Source organism: Aythya ferina, assembly GCF_964211825.1.
Source record: "Aythya ferina genome assembly, chromosome: W".
Lineage (NCBI taxonomy): Eukaryota > Metazoa > Chordata > Aves > Anseriformes > Anatidae > Aythya > Aythya ferina.
In genome coordinates, this window is record NC_140313.1 from 122709 (window position 1) to 137620 (window position 14912).

Here is a 14912-nt window from a genome sequence, read left to right on the forward strand (position 1 = left end):
AGTACGTTCCCGCTAAGAAAAGAGTTCAGAATTGTTTATAACGAGTTCGTTCCAAGTGTCACTTTCTCACTTAACGTAGTAATAAAGATACGCTGCTGCTTTTGGATTTTATTTCCTTCTTGAATCTCACTGGTGTAATTCCAATGGTCAAACAACCTCTTCCAGAAAGACCAGCCCACTGCTTCACAGGAGAAGGAAAAGATGTCTCACACACGCTGGCTAGTACTAAAAAGAGTAATAGGAAGAGAAGTTCAGGCCATCAATGTAAGTATGTTTCCCTGCCTCTTCTGCTGGCTGGTCAAGTGGAATCCTCAGGACAGCCCCAGTACCTTGTGAAGAGCTTCTTAACGCCAGCACAACTTCAACCTGTCTTTTAAAAGAAAGCTGTTAAAGGAGCAGGAGACTGTTTTTAAATGAGAACAACCGAAAATAAAATTATCTGAAGAGCCACTTACTACTGGCATATTACCGTTTAAAAGGAAAATATTAATTACGTGCAGGTGCTCCAGTCTTCGTTGCATTTTCTGTGATTCACAACATTACCTTTGAACAAAAGAGTAAGAGGAACGGAAGGGAGGATATTAACTCGGGTAACCAAGGATTTGGTAAGCTGGAACTTGGTGTCTTTAACACTTTAGCCTTGGAGCAAAAATGTACACCCTGTACAGGCTGAGCTGACTGATGAGGCAGGTGCTCCAGGGTACGTGCTACCGGGAGGTAAGTAACAAACACATTCCGCAGCTATTACCAGAAGTGGGGTTTCAGGATATGCAGACTGGTTTCACAAAAAATATTAGCGGTCTGTTGGTGACAGACAATTTGAGGAATTCAGCGCTGCCCATTACAGACTCCTCAGATCAGCACTTAACGAGAATTAATAAAACGGTTTATTTTTTTTATATATATATATATATATATATATACACACACACATATACACACACACACACACACACCCCTATGTTCAAAAAAATGCATACAGTTAAAATATCAAATTAGTGATCCGGTAACAACACTGTTCAAAACCAATCTCTTTTGTATGAACATTAAAATAAATGCACACTTTTAAAAGCATTTCTTTTTAGTGCTTCCAAAGCACAGCGTGTGCCAAGGCAAGGCCACCTGAAGAATCTCCGTCCTCCTCACGGGATGAAAGAGAACTGAAGTCAGGGACCTGGGAAGCCTCAGGTGCGCTTTCATAATGTCTGCAGATAAAAACAGAAGAGAGTCTGAGGTAGATTGTTTAGTAACCACCAAGTGGTAACAGTCACAGGGCTGTCTTTAGCTTTCATTAACACAACAGCAGTTTCTTTACTCTCGATCTACGCTGAATCTCAAGTTTAAAGGCATGGCTAGCAGTTCTCGGGAACAAGGCCCTCGTCTCTGTGCTGGCAACATGCAATATTACCAGTGCAGGTGTTTCTGGGAGTTTTGTTTGTTTGTTTGTTTTTTTATTGGGGGGGGGGGGGGGGGACACAACAGATGGGATCTCTCCACAATGCAGACACTGTGTGCATTTGACAGTGCCCCATTTTAGTGCGATCCACTGCCTATTGCACGTAAAACGGCTAATGACAGTATTCAAGTGAGTAAATTCTCACCACCTGCAGGAGGGGCAGCAATGGTTATTTTTTTCAGCCTGTTGAGCAAAGAGCACCCTCCACAGGAAAAAAGCCACACCTTTCATAGCACGTCCCTAAGGTTACAGCCCAGCTTCTGCCGATAGAGGTTCGTAAAGTTAAAGCTCTGCTGCTTCTTCTCGGACTCTGACAGTAAGATCACTTGACCGCCAGGATGGCGAGGGCAACAGCTACGTCCTCTTCCACTCTTCTGCGGCACAGCAAACTCATTCCCGGTCCGTATTCCTCTGGCTGGTACACTATTATCTACCGTTCACCTGATTAACTCTGTTGGGTAGGCTGTTGAACTCTAGCTCCTCTAGCGTTCTCTCTAAGTGCTGTATTAAGACACGATTTTTAAACCTAGGGAAGTAATTTCATTTCTTCTTCCAAAAACAGCAGTTAAATAACTCAGTATTATTTGGCCACGACAAACAGTATTAGCGGAGGCTCTCTGTTTCCAGCATGGAAGAGCTTCCCTCATTTCTGACATCAGAATGGCAAATTTAATTTGATACAGCCATCTTTCCCCAACCCACGCAAATTCTGGGTCTTTCTTCCATAACCACCCGTATCTTTCTATTTCACACTTCAGCTCTAGGTAACGACCATTTACTTCAGAAAATACAACGGCAGTTTGACCGCTGAAACTGTAATAATTTAGGTATGTCAAAACAAAACACTTGTTTTGGAAAAGACTGAGATTTGCTATCATGAACAACGTTAGCGTTTAACTCCGAATCATTCGTATCTATACAAACCTTGCTCCTTCCCTTATAGCAAATTCAATGAAATACTTCTGAGTTTCCATCCGTCCTTGTACGTACCTCCTCAAGAAGAGAGAAGATTTTTTTCACGATCTTAAAGAAGAGATCCAAACAGATATTAGAAACAGATCTTGTAAATGCATTTTCAGTAAATCTCAACAGCCAAAGGAAAAACAACAAAGCCTAGAGTTTCCCATTTCTGCATACAGTAATGCACGTAAGAAAAAAAAGCCAGCATACCAATAATTTGAAGTGATATCGATTAGCTGATATTCAAATGTAACGCTGAATTTTGTTCTCTTAAAAGAGCAGTATCTAGAAACACCTGCCCTTGGAAAATGCAGACTAGGTTTAATCAGCAGAGAAGCCTTGTATCTCCACGAACACGCTGCCATGATCAGCAGTTAATAGAAACAAAGGGATACCGAGCCATGTTTCAACCTAGAGCTGTCATTTTTGAAAGCAGAGGTTTAAGATAACTACTCTTTACAAGATGACCGATCTATGTGGAGCATGAGCACGATTGTCTCGTATAAAGTTTAACAAAAAAAAAAAAAAAAAGTAGCGCAAAAGAATGAACCGGACACCTTAGATGTGAAACAACAGTATTTCTTCATTGGTTTCTGTGTTTTCTTCTCTGAACCAACTATGAAAACACGAATGGTGCTGTGACTAAGCCTGCTTAAGAGTGCTGCAGTAAGGACGGTGAGGATATAAAGTTGGACTCTGAATACATGTACTTACTTTCTTGTTCTTCCACTACTTGTACACGAGTAATCAAAAATCATTCCAAATCTGAGGTTTTATTTTCAAAATAGATCCTCATTTCAAGAAAAAGTCTTCTGTACCCCTAGCCTATTTTTAATACACTAATAAAGAACTTACTTCTTCCACGTTTGCAAACCTCTTTCACCACTCTGATTTTAATACCAGCATCGCTTCCCTCCAACATTGTAGGTGTTATTTTAAATCAATTTGGCACAGATTCAGAAGTAGACTCCATCACTCGTTTTTGGTCATCTCTAGCCACGCTGTAATTTAGAGGCCCTCGAACAAGTGCATTGGTACCAGGTTTACGATCCAAGCCATCTTTGCATCATTTAAGCAATTGAACTCATCATGTAGAGAGTCTAAGTCACCAGGTGACATTTCATCCTCTCCCTTAACAGCTGGAACCGAAGAAGCCATTTGCACAGACAAGCCATCAATTTGCTCTTCCAGCAACTGACAGTTTTCTGCTTTCTTCTCTCCATTACCATCTTGGACAGTACTGATACCAGTGTCTGAAAATTAAGAAGGAGCTTAGTAGTGCATATAACTGCAGGATCAAAAAACACAGAAGGACATTATTCTGCATCCCTTCTTGTTGAAAGTACTGTGGAGAGAGTTACTCAGCACTGTCAGATCACTTCAGTAGTTTTATTCACCCTTTGACGCAACCACAGGAATACCTCCTTTTGGGCTGCTACCGTCTCATATGACTGTCGTGAAGTTATTTGCTGTATTCCCATTTCAGTGACTAAAGCAAACTAAAGTTTCCCCTCCTTCCCCCAGTTCCAGCAAATTTTTCTTTCGACTCTGCTGCAACAGGTGGGTAAATTACTATTTGTGAGAAATTTAAAATTTTTTTTTTTTTTTTTTTTTACACACTTTCCTTCCCCACTTCTCCCTTCCCCACTATAGAATACACAAATGAGAATTAAAAGCTGAAATGAAATCCTTGCTACCGCCAAACCATCGTGGTGAAAGGTTTCAGCACTTTTTAGAAACAGTTCCAAATTATTGCTCATTCAGGACTTCGTTACCTATAGCAACAGCCTGTTTGTCTAAGCCGACCAAAGAAATTCAGTCCCAATTAACTCTAAAACTTACGTGTCCTTTTGAATTAACACAGAAAGCACGGAGACCTTTTTTTTTTTTTTCCTGCACACTATGTCCATTTATGACCACACAAGTTCCTGTACTACAACAACTCCAACACACCTTTATTTGTTGGCATGCCTTTGAGGTTCAGATATGGTGACGGAGATCCAGCAGCACAGGGTGGCCCTTTCCCACCAACATGGTTTGTCACAACAGTGACTGTGGCCGTCGCAATAGCGGCGACGTGCTACGCCTTCTCTCTTTAGTGATGCTGGAGTATTGGGCTCTCCAGGACGCTTGATCTTATTCTGAGGCCCAGCAACAAATTTATCTGCTTCATCTATCATCGTACCCTGAAAAGACTTTTTTTTTTTTTTTTTAATATAAGTAAAAAACAATTGCTTCGTCAATTCACTACCAGAGTATTTGCCTCCGTGTTACAATTCAGTTACTTTTCAAATAATGATACAGCAGACAGCAAGACTTCTCCTACCTTCTCATCCTGTTTGAACAGACTGCCAAGTGTATGAAGAAGCCTTTTTGGTTGATCTGGATCAATCTCCCGAAGGGGTGAAGGCATCATTTTCAACTACTCCTGATGATTTCCCCTTTGAGCAACAGGAACGCCGTGAAGGCAGTCTGCAGCAGAACAAGGTATCTAAATTTAGTCTACCTTAAGACTAAGGAAATACAAGCCTCGCATGCTTCCATTTCCAGTGTTAGCATTTAAGATCTAGAAATCACTATTTCCTCCCTCTACAAAACAAAGGAAAAGCAAAAGGCAAATAAAGCCCCTCTTTCCTTTCACCATCACTATAAGAACATCTACTGCATCCTGTTGCACAGGAAAGCTCACCCATGAAACTGAATTTTCAAATTCCAAGCACGCACAACATGTTTTGTGACAGAAGGCAGAAATTTCATTCTTTTCCTTCGGAATCTAGGGAAGGACGACTGACCCAAGAAACGATGCAAAGTCTACTTCCTCTCCCACACCGAGGACAGAAACACTACTTAGGTGAATTAAATAGCTGTACCAGAATATTAATAAATAATTGTGTCCATTTACCTTCATCCTGCCCCACGATATCCCTGCGTGTTTTCAGAAGATTGGTTCTCATTCCGGTTAGCTGATCTAGAAGATTGTGACAAGACATATCATATGCATTTCTGAATGCCCGTGGCTTCAAATCCTAGTTTTATAATAAAACAAGTAACTTTCAGTTAACCCGCGAGTTCTCACGCACAAAGAAATTGCTCTGTGGGCTGTACTACCGTTAACTACTAAAAAAAAAAAACAAAACAAAAAAAAATTCCAAAACAACTTCAGACATTCTGAACGTATTCTGAAACAACTTTCTTTCCATCTCTCCGGAAAGAGCTTTCCTCCTATCTGTGACAAAGGAAAAAAAAAAAAAAAAAAAAGTTGTGATCGCGGGAGTCGTTACACAAAGCCACACTCTGTGAATTCACTACTACAGTTAAGATCATTTTTAGTCAAAAATACCTCGGCAGCAATGCTATCACTGCAAACATAGCGTTGCCAAAAAAAAAAAAAAAAAAAAAGAAATTCAACTCAAGATATAGGAGAGGGCGAGCTAAAAGCACAAATAACATGACCGATGGAGGCTGCAACAACCACCTGGTAGATGGTTGTCCACAGCCCTCGGATTGCATGGTCGTCTTTCCTGACAAACGAATACTGGAAGAACAGAAAAGATACACCGTGTGTCCGCAAAAGCCTTCGGGGAGACTACTGAAAGGAAAACCAAACCAAAAAACTAGGAACAGCAAGTGGCGTATACGTCAGTTTTGTTAACAGAGCACCACTAATGTACCAGGAATTTCCACATTCTTCGCCCCTCCTCTACCTTGAAAATGTCACCCAATTCTGTCAGTGTCTTCACCATCAGCATTTATTTATTTATTTCGTTTTTCACGTGGACATCCGAGGAAAACATTGAGTACCCTGTCATCGAGGAAGAAGAGGAGAGGGGGAAAAAAAAAAAAAAAAAAGAGAGATGAGGGGGGGAAGAAGCACTGCCATTCCTTTCCTCGGTAATGCGAGCAAAAAGCTCAGGCGCTCAGCAACAACGTGCTTTGAAAGATAAAACACAGAAGAAACTGCACGTTATTTAGTCTCAGCTACAGAGTCACGTGTATTTGTACCTGCTCATTTATTCATCTGCCAGTGTATTTTAGTACAAACGCTACAGAACATAGAAACCGCAAGGTTACTACTACCTTTTGTGACCGACGCGATCTTTGGCAGGAACAGCTATCGAAAAAGAACCAACAAAATCCCCTTCGTCGACAGCCATCCGAACCTTTATCGTCTAACAGCAGTCCTACAAACATCCCCTGGGATGCTCAACTCCTGAAACTTTCTGTTCAACTTGAGGCAGAACAAGCCCTTACCCTGGGCACCTTCACCCAGCTCTCCACTGCTAGCAGAGTAGCACCCTGATACTGTCCAGGACGCGCTGCAGCAGCCTACTCGCTTACGCGTATTTACTGCAGCCTGGTTCGAGACGCGCACAGAGGGACCCACGAAAAATCCACCCTTTCCTTCAGAGAAGTAAATACATACATACATACGGACGACACGGTAAGGAAGAAAAGCTGAACACACAGCATGCGGTCCTTTACCGTGGGGCAGATCCAGCATCAGCACAAGGAGCTTTGGGGCACGTGAGCGATCATCTACACCGGCCATCGCGACAAGCCAAACTCACGCACACGAGCCTCGACCTAAAAACACAGAACACATTAAGTTCCTTTATAGCTTATGGAAGTAACAACCAGCATCTTAGATGCAGTTGGATAGTTGGATTGCATCAGCTTAGGGACTGCCTCCTTCAAAACGCACAGGGGGGTGGGGAAACCAGTCTTGGAAACCTGTTGCCTAACAGGAAGGAGACTGTTGTCTTCTCCTCCATAGGTGACGTTCTTCCAAGCATCGTCCTGCTCCTGGATTTTACCAGCCGCGACGGGATGGTCCTACCGGCGTGAGTCGGGAACGCTTCCCACGGGGTTTCTGTGACACTGAAGTAAGTTTTCCGCAGGTACAAGTAACGCAGCACGAGACGGCAAGGAAGCTAAGGCACCGTCTGCAGCACAGCACGTGTGCGATATTGGGCCTGAGGGGACCAGTCAAAGCCTGCAGTAATCGCTGAACAGGTGGGCAAGCAGGGAGCCCTACGGGAAACAAAGCTCACGTTCTGCAAAGCTCTTTTCCCGTCAAGAAGACGGCCTTTTCTATTCAGCGCATTTACTGAACTTTAGGCTACTTCCCATTCGCTTTGGCAAGTTAGCCTTTGCGTAAGCCAAGAGGTTTTAAACTGCCAAGCACCACTGATGGTTCTTGTTCTCCAACAACAGGGAATTTCAATCAGGGCACTCGTTAACAGGAAAGCCTGGCTCTGTTTCACACAAATCACGTACCTAAACCACGGAGACAGGAGTCTGCAGGAAGAACTCTTTAAAAGGTGAACTTAAAGAGAAGGATACTACTCATTTTTCCACAACTTCTGCAAGGACTGCGGCAAAAAAAGGCTGAACCAGGGACGTCTCTATCATCATCCCCTCTAGAATTCAGCAACTCCATACAGTTATGGGGCAAATACCACAGCTGCAGCGCAAGACAAACAAAGACCTCGAAGGTCACGTTTCTGCCTGCGTACCGAGTTCCGCTGGGAAGACCCCCCACCTCTGGAAAGACCCCCAGCCGCTCAACTCCCAAGCAACGTTGCCACGGCCAGTGCTTACGCAGAGTTTTGCTCTCTCTCGCTGCTCAGTACAGGCCCAAGGCCTCCTTTATTGCACACAGTTCAAGCAAAACTCTTGGGACATAACCAAGAGACAGACAGACAGACAGACAGAAATTGCCTCTCACGTCTGTCCTCACTGACCGCAACCAGCGTCCTGGAAAGCCCCGCAAGCACCGGTCTATTCCTAGGACAACTCCGAAAGCTGAGGCGGGACAAAGTTTAGCCTCTCGTACCAAAGACTGAGCAACAGACAGAGCCTGACAGGCCAGTTCATTCTAGGTCTAAGAGGCTACTACGACTCGGCAGGCACTACGTGCCTTCCTTCCCTTTGCGCTTCCCAGCGCCGAGCAGCTCGCGCTTCCGCAAATTCAATGAAGCCTTGGAGCCGGGGCTGCAGGAAGCTTACGAGCACGCCTTGATTCCACCCCGAGGTCGCTGCGACTTACCTGGGCAGTCGGGACGGACGGGCTGCTCTCTCTCCTGAGAACCCTGCGACCGCAGCACGCCAGCTGCGGCTTTCCTCGCTTTACCCGGTGCGCCACCTTCGCTCGGCAACAAACCCCGCAGGGGTCCTAGCGGCGGGGAGCTGCTTCTGCCCCGGTGAACCGCAGCACAAGGAGAGAGCCGGCTGTCAGGACGCAGGGAGAGGAAAGCCTCCGAGGCGCGGCGCGGCGCAGCCCAGCCCAACGATCAAGCGCAGCGAGGACCCGCGCCCGGCCTCAACACCCCCCGCCCCTCCCGGCCCGACGCTCCGAGGAGGCACCCCCGGAGGCTCTCGCTCGCCTCACCGCCGGCAACCGCGCTCGCCGCCAGCGGCAACCTGCGCCTCCCGGCGCGCACGGCCCGGCCCCGGCCCGGCCCCGGCCCGGCCGCGCAGCCCGGAGCCCACGTGGCCGCCCGGCAGCGCAGAACTACAGCTCCCAGCATGCCTCGGGACGGAGCACTCCAGCCAATCCAGAGGGGCGTCGGCCACGCGCACGCAACGGCACCTCCTCCTGCTGCCCTCTCTGCCCCCCCCCGCCGCCGCAGCCGCCCCCCTCTCCCCTGTCCCCTCTCCCCCAGCCCCCCGAAGCCGCCCCAGCTCCTCTCGTGCTCCGAGCATCTCCAGCATTTCAGGAACTGGAACCCTGGAACCGCTGACGTCTGGCACGTGTCAGAAACGTGGCAGGAGACGTACTCTGCTGTCGCAAGGCACTTGCAAAGCCGGCCCGACAGCTGAAGCAGACTCACACAGTCCACCGAGCAACTCGGGGCCCCCACTGCTGTCCACTCACCCTCATGCTTCGTTCAAGCTTCCGTGCCTACGCCCTGAGCTACAAGAAACAAAGAGAGAAGGTCACATCCACAATGGATACGCAAACAGTGCGGCACATGCAGAGGACTCAAACACAGAGACCAGAGCCAGACAAATAAAACAAACAAACAAACAAACAAACAAACAAACTGAAGTCCACAAATGCCACAAGGCCATGAATGCATAGCAGCCCCGGCAGGGGTAATGGCAGACATACCCTTTGCAGATGAAAAAGGTGACCCTGCTCAGTCTCTTGGTAATACTGCACCAACACGGTCAAGCCTCTTGTAGCATGTCATCAAGCTGGTTTTAGTCCTCTGGAGAGTTACACAAGTGGGTTGATTCATCTAGAGATTAAAATACAGATCAAACACAGGAGCGTATCCCACCATCCCAAAAAAAAAGTGAGCCAGCAACCTCTGCTACATATCCCTCTATGAAGTGAATTCCAAGCCCTTAGAATTCCAGAAATCCATAGACTCCAGCCTGCCTAGAGAACCCGGCAACTGACTGAAGGAAAAACAAAGCACTTACCCCCAAAGAGCAGCCCAGGCAGAAGGAGCTCTCTGACGGCATACTTGGGGCTCATATACCTTTTGGTCCCACCCAGCACCCAAACCCAATCACCTGGGAAAGGGGAGGGGCAAAGCACATGAAAGTAGAAAGAGGAGGAGCAGCAGCTGTGGTTTATTTACTTATTTATAAGGCTTAGCTCAACAGCATGCAGAGGGCAGACAGGAGAACTGGGGTGTTTCTAGAAGCAACAATCCCCATGCTTTCGCTGCAGCTTTGAATATTGAAAGGACAACACAACCAAGCAAGTAACTGAAGCTTTTTCAGCTCGAATTAGCTCAAACTTTTATTTACGCAGAAAGAAAAATCTAGGAGCAGAACAGATTATACGCCAACAAAATCAATTCCGTTCCACTCGCAGCAAAAATCACTTCCTTCAGCAGGCAATCTGAGAACCAAAAGGCTATGCTGATGGGTCAAAACACACTACAGGACACTGGGGCCGGGCCCTCCGCTGCACCCACTTAAAACCCATCCCTACACTCACCAAGGTGCAACCCCAACCCGAACACAGACGCAGCATTTCAGCCTCAACACAGTTTCCAGAACTGCTGGAAAGCAAGCTTCATCCTCAGCGAGGCGTGCTCAGGCTGCACAGGAGGGGGCTTCGGGCACCTCTTTGCCTACCGAAGAAGACCGCCATCAGCACCTGCTTTGTTCCGATCCTAAAGGCTAACATCACAGCCCACGTCGCCTGGGACACCTGATAAACAGAAGAGAAAGCAGCCATACCGTTTTCAAGCCGTCCCTGCACGTGTCGCTCCTCGATGATCTGCAACCTCCTCTCAAATCCTCAACCGCTTCTGTGGAGAGCCTGCCATGGCACCTGCAAAGCAAGACCCTTCGCAGTCACCTCGTGCTACTTGGCAGTTCTGCTCCAATCCAGCTCACAAACAGCCCGCCCTTCCCGTGCTGCTCTTCAGAGTGCAGCTTGGCCCCTCTGAGCCTGTGCGACACACCTGTGAAACAAAAAGAAAAGCATAGGCTGAAGCAGCATCCAAAGCCACAGCACAGCTGGGACAGTTACTCTCATCTGCTCCCTAACCTCTGCTCCCTCACCTGCCCTCGAGGCAGATGCTTCCATCTGCTCTCTTAGGCCAGCTACAACACCCCTGAAATATCAACAGGATTTTTACTGTACTTTGTGCAGTTAAGTAACTGCAGTGACAACTGCACCCCTAAAGTACCTGCTACATCTGTTCATCGCTCACCTTGCCAAAAGCAGCTCCGGTCAAGTCCCGCGTTGTACACTGTGTTTCAGCTTTAACAAATGAAAACGGTCACAAGATAATCATTCAGCTGCCAGCATTAGCACCCATCCCTCAACAACACAAAGGGACCCCGTTTACAATATTATCATTTCAAAACAGCAGCCCCCATACCTCAGCACACCTCAGAAGTAGACCAAGCCAGTCACCGAGCTGCCTACGGAGCGCTGAACAGTTCCGGAAGGAGCTCTTTCCTGTGACAGGTTCCTCCAAAGGTTTACGCTCTACTGGGGACAGGAGAGAAATAAAAATAAAAGTTTCAAAAACCCCTTATCTGTAAGCTTTCAAGATTCCACAGACCTCCTCCTCAAGCACACCGTTCAAGCACTATGCGAGCAGCTGCTCACAAGCAGCTCAACTCTTCCCCCCCACACGCACATCTGACAAACACCACAGAGATGACTGTGCCTGCTGCCCTTCAGTACGTGCGCAGAGGCAGACCAGATGTCTTCGCCAACACAGTCCGGACAATGTATTAGCACACCCATGCACTGCCACGTTAGCTGTCATCACTAACTGCCAGGCAGGACAGCTCCAGACCAAACACATACACACACAGCCACGCCACAAACACTACAAACAAAACACACAACACAAGGCGCAAGAAAAAGTGACCCCCGGAGGGAAGCCCTATGGCAACAGCAAGTCACAACAGGTGCTCTGCACCAGACCCAAGGAGAGACTCAAATGTCACGACACGCGACCGGAAGACACTGCCAGAACTGGGGTGATGGAGGCCTAAAAAGCCTTCCTTCAAGACAAGAGACCAGAAGGATGGGGACTGAAAACCCCATATGATTCAAAGATCGAAGCCGAAATTCCTTTAAGCGGTATATTCTTTATTGCAGCGCTGGATGCACGGGGGGATCTCTCCACCTATCGTGCATACCCAAAGCAGAAAGCAGTCTTGAATTTATACAATCAATCTATCAATATTCTACCGGCGCCTATACATATTCATTGCCTACCCCCGCCTTCCCTCGCTTCTCATGCTAATTAGCCTTTTGGCACCTTGCGCCTGAGTAGAGCCTCCCAAGAACTGTGGGCAGGGGCCTTTGGGACGTGGGCAGGGGTCTTTGGGAGGAAGACCCCGAGTCTTCCTCACATTGTACTTTTCACCTTTGGTCAGGAATCCGCTGAGTTGGCATGTTTCTTAATCGCAAGAGCTGGCTGTTGCTAATTCTTCCCTTTGTTGTGTCTTTATAATGAATTCCAACGTCCAGTTTTGAGATTTATAGTCCTTACATTTGTTTCTCTGTCCGTCTGCCGCTTCCTTATCGTGAGTTCCGGTGTCTTGTTTCGAGATATACAGTCCTTGTCTGGGGACTGTCCTTGCCTCCCCAATACCTCCTTAATCACATAAGACGACGCTTAGGAAATCAATTCCCAAGCAAGAGCTCCTGATGCGGCCCAGATGACTTCCACAAGAGCGAGGATGGAAACAGGTGCGATCTCAAACCGAATATGATGCACGAGACCTGAAACAGAACTGCACTTCAAGCAGCGACTGCAAGACAAGAAGTGCTCGGATCAGAGCCACGATGACAAAACAAGCACTGAGGCCCTTCAGCACCGCTACCAAGTCGCCTGTCTGGTCTGTCCAGTGTAAAAAGCTAGAAGGATATCAAGACCCGAGAAGCACAGAACAGACATTGCAGAAGCAACACTACAGGACAGACGAACAGAAGGAAACTGTCCTGCCTGGCGCACGCACTCACGCTACAAAATAATCCCGCTGCTTCTATTAGCCTGGTGACCCAGCCACAAGCAGCCTGAACGTGACCCAGCCTGAACCACCCTCGCAGCGGCACCAAGTATTTTCAGCCAGCTGGCTCCACGCTGCTCTGGCTCCCAGCTCCCATTAGCCACCCCAGATATGCAAATACCAGGTGCCCCCCAACTTAGCTCTCAGGTTGCTGCATGGTAAATTCCCTCCGCCTCAAGAAATACACAGGCACTGGTCGTCATCTTAGTCAATTGCCAGGCTCATCATCAGCTGCAAAAACAGAGTACCAGCATTCACTAGCATGCCGGTCATGATGCCCACCTTCTCCACAACGCTGACTACTGCTGATGCAACATACAACTATGCTCACCTGTTCCTCTCCAAATCCAAGCTCCAACAGTGCAACCAGTATCATCCACACCACCTGGGAAAACAAAGGGATTAAATGATCGTTGCGTTCACAACACATCACCCAATGGTGTGTTTTTTTTGTTGTTGTTGTTTTTGTTATTGTTGTTTTTTGTGTGTGTGTTTCCTGTATTTATTTATTTTTTAGTCTGCTTTAGCTCAACGGCATGCAGAGTGCAGACAAGAAAACTGGGGTGTTTCTAGAAGCAACAATCCCCACGCTTTTGCTGTAGCTTTGAATATTAAAAGGACAATACGACCCAGCAAGTAACTGGAACTTTCTTACCTGGAATTAGCTCAAACTTTTCTTCACATTGAAAGAAAAATCTAGGAGCAGAACAGATTATACACCAACAAAATTGAGTCCATTTCATCCCCAGAAAAAAAATCACATGCTCTCATCCCCTCCTGTACCTCAGCCGCTTGCCTACCCCACGTGGCACACGCTTCCATCTGTTCTCTTTACCCACTTATAGCACCTCTAAAAGGCAAACTGGAATTTTACTCTATTGGCTGTAGGAAAATAACTGCAGTGACAACCGCGCCCCAAACTGAGCCAGCAGCCCCTACTAAACATCCCTCTACTAAGTGAATTCCAAGCACTTAAAATCCAGAAATCCATAGACTCCAGCCTGCCTAAACAACCCTGCAACGGACAGAAGGAAAAACAAAGCACTGTCCCCAAAAGAGCAGCCCAGGCAGAAGGAGCTCTCTGATGTCATGCCTGGGGCTCATATAGCATTTAGCCCCGCCCAGCACCCAAACCCAATCACCTGGGAAAGGGGAGGGGCAAAGCACATGAAAGTAGGAAGAGAGCAAAAGGAGCAGCTGTGTTTTGTTTTGTTTTGTTTTCCTTTCCTTTCCTTTGTTTTTTAAAATCTGTTTTATCTCAAAAACATTCAGAGAGCAGACAAGAGACCTGTGGTGTTTCTAGAAGCAAAAATCCCCTTTTGCTTTTGCTGCAGCTTTTAATGTTGAACTGATAACGGCACCAAGCAAGTAACTGAAACTTCTTCAACTGGAATTAGTTTAAACACGCTCACCGTCATCTGCAAACACAGAGAACCAGCATTCACTAGCCCTAACCCTAACCCCAACCCTCACCCTAAACTCTAACCCTAGCCCCAGCCCTAGTCCCTAAGCCCAACCCTGGTTCCCGAGAACTTCATTTCCAGGCATGCTCTGGGCGCTCAACATGGCCTCCCGGAGGTCCGGAGGCCCAGAACTACATTGCCCGGCATGCTCCGGGCACCCAACATGGCCTCCCGGAAGTTCGGAGTCCCAGAACTACATCTCCCGGCATGCTCCGGGCAGTCAACACGGCCTACCGGAAGCCTGGTGCCGGAAAACTACACCTACCAGAATTCCCTGGACAGCCAGCACGGCCAATCAGAGGCCGAGTTTTCGAGAACTACATTTAACAGCGCTCACTGTAACCCTAGCCCTTCCCGCCCTTACACAAAAAAGCCTCAAGCCCTATCCCTAAACATCCTCGAAACCCCTACGGACCTAACCCAAACTATTTACCACACTAAACCCCTGAAGTCCTATGCCTAAAACCCCTAACCCAATAAATTAAGACGCTCAAATCCCAAACCCGCAAAATTGAGATGCTCAAATCCCA

General features: G+C 47.2%; 3 long non-coding RNA genes across 12 annotated transcripts; all 3 read right to left on the reverse strand.

Annotated features, from left to right (window-relative positions):
- Nucleotides 1–29: 29 nt before the first annotated feature.
- LOC311426549 lies at nt 30–5515 on the reverse strand. 7 transcript variants are annotated; one of them, XR_014686841.1, is made up of 7 exons: nt 5319–5514; nt 4743–4888; nt 3272–3669; nt 2447–2479; nt 470–1957; nt 330–366; nt 30–225 (listed from the first exon to the last, which is right to left on the reverse strand). It is a non-coding gene; the product is annotated as an uncharacterized lncRNA (long non-coding RNA). The 7 variants fall into 7 exon arrangements; XR_014686840.1 differs by having other exon boundaries at nt 330–1957; nt 5319–5515; XR_014686842.1 differs by having other exon boundaries at nt 30–366.
- A 793-nt stretch (nt 5516–6308) lies between these two features.
- Nucleotides 6309–11847, reverse strand: LOC311426550. Of its 4 annotated transcripts, none has more exons than XR_014686847.1 (8): nt 11269–11847; nt 11098–11147; nt 10619–10712; nt 10374–10509; nt 9531–9660; nt 9294–9332; nt 8466–8611; nt 6309–7286 (listed from the first exon to the last, which is right to left on the reverse strand). It is a non-coding gene; the product is annotated as an uncharacterized lncRNA (long non-coding RNA). The 4 variants fall into 4 exon arrangements; XR_014686848.1 differs by having other exon boundaries at nt 6309–7693; XR_014686849.1 differs by lacking the exon at nt 6309–7286 and having other exon boundaries at nt 8390–8611; nt 9250–9332.
- Nucleotides 11848–11972: 125 nt separating this feature from the next.
- On the reverse strand, nt 11973–14042 carry LOC311426551. The gene is made up of 3 exons (XR_014686851.1): nt 13575–14042; nt 13251–13304; nt 11973–13150 (listed from the first exon to the last, which is right to left on the reverse strand). It is a non-coding gene; the product is annotated as an uncharacterized lncRNA (long non-coding RNA).
- Nucleotides 14043–14912: the final 870 nt, after the last annotated feature.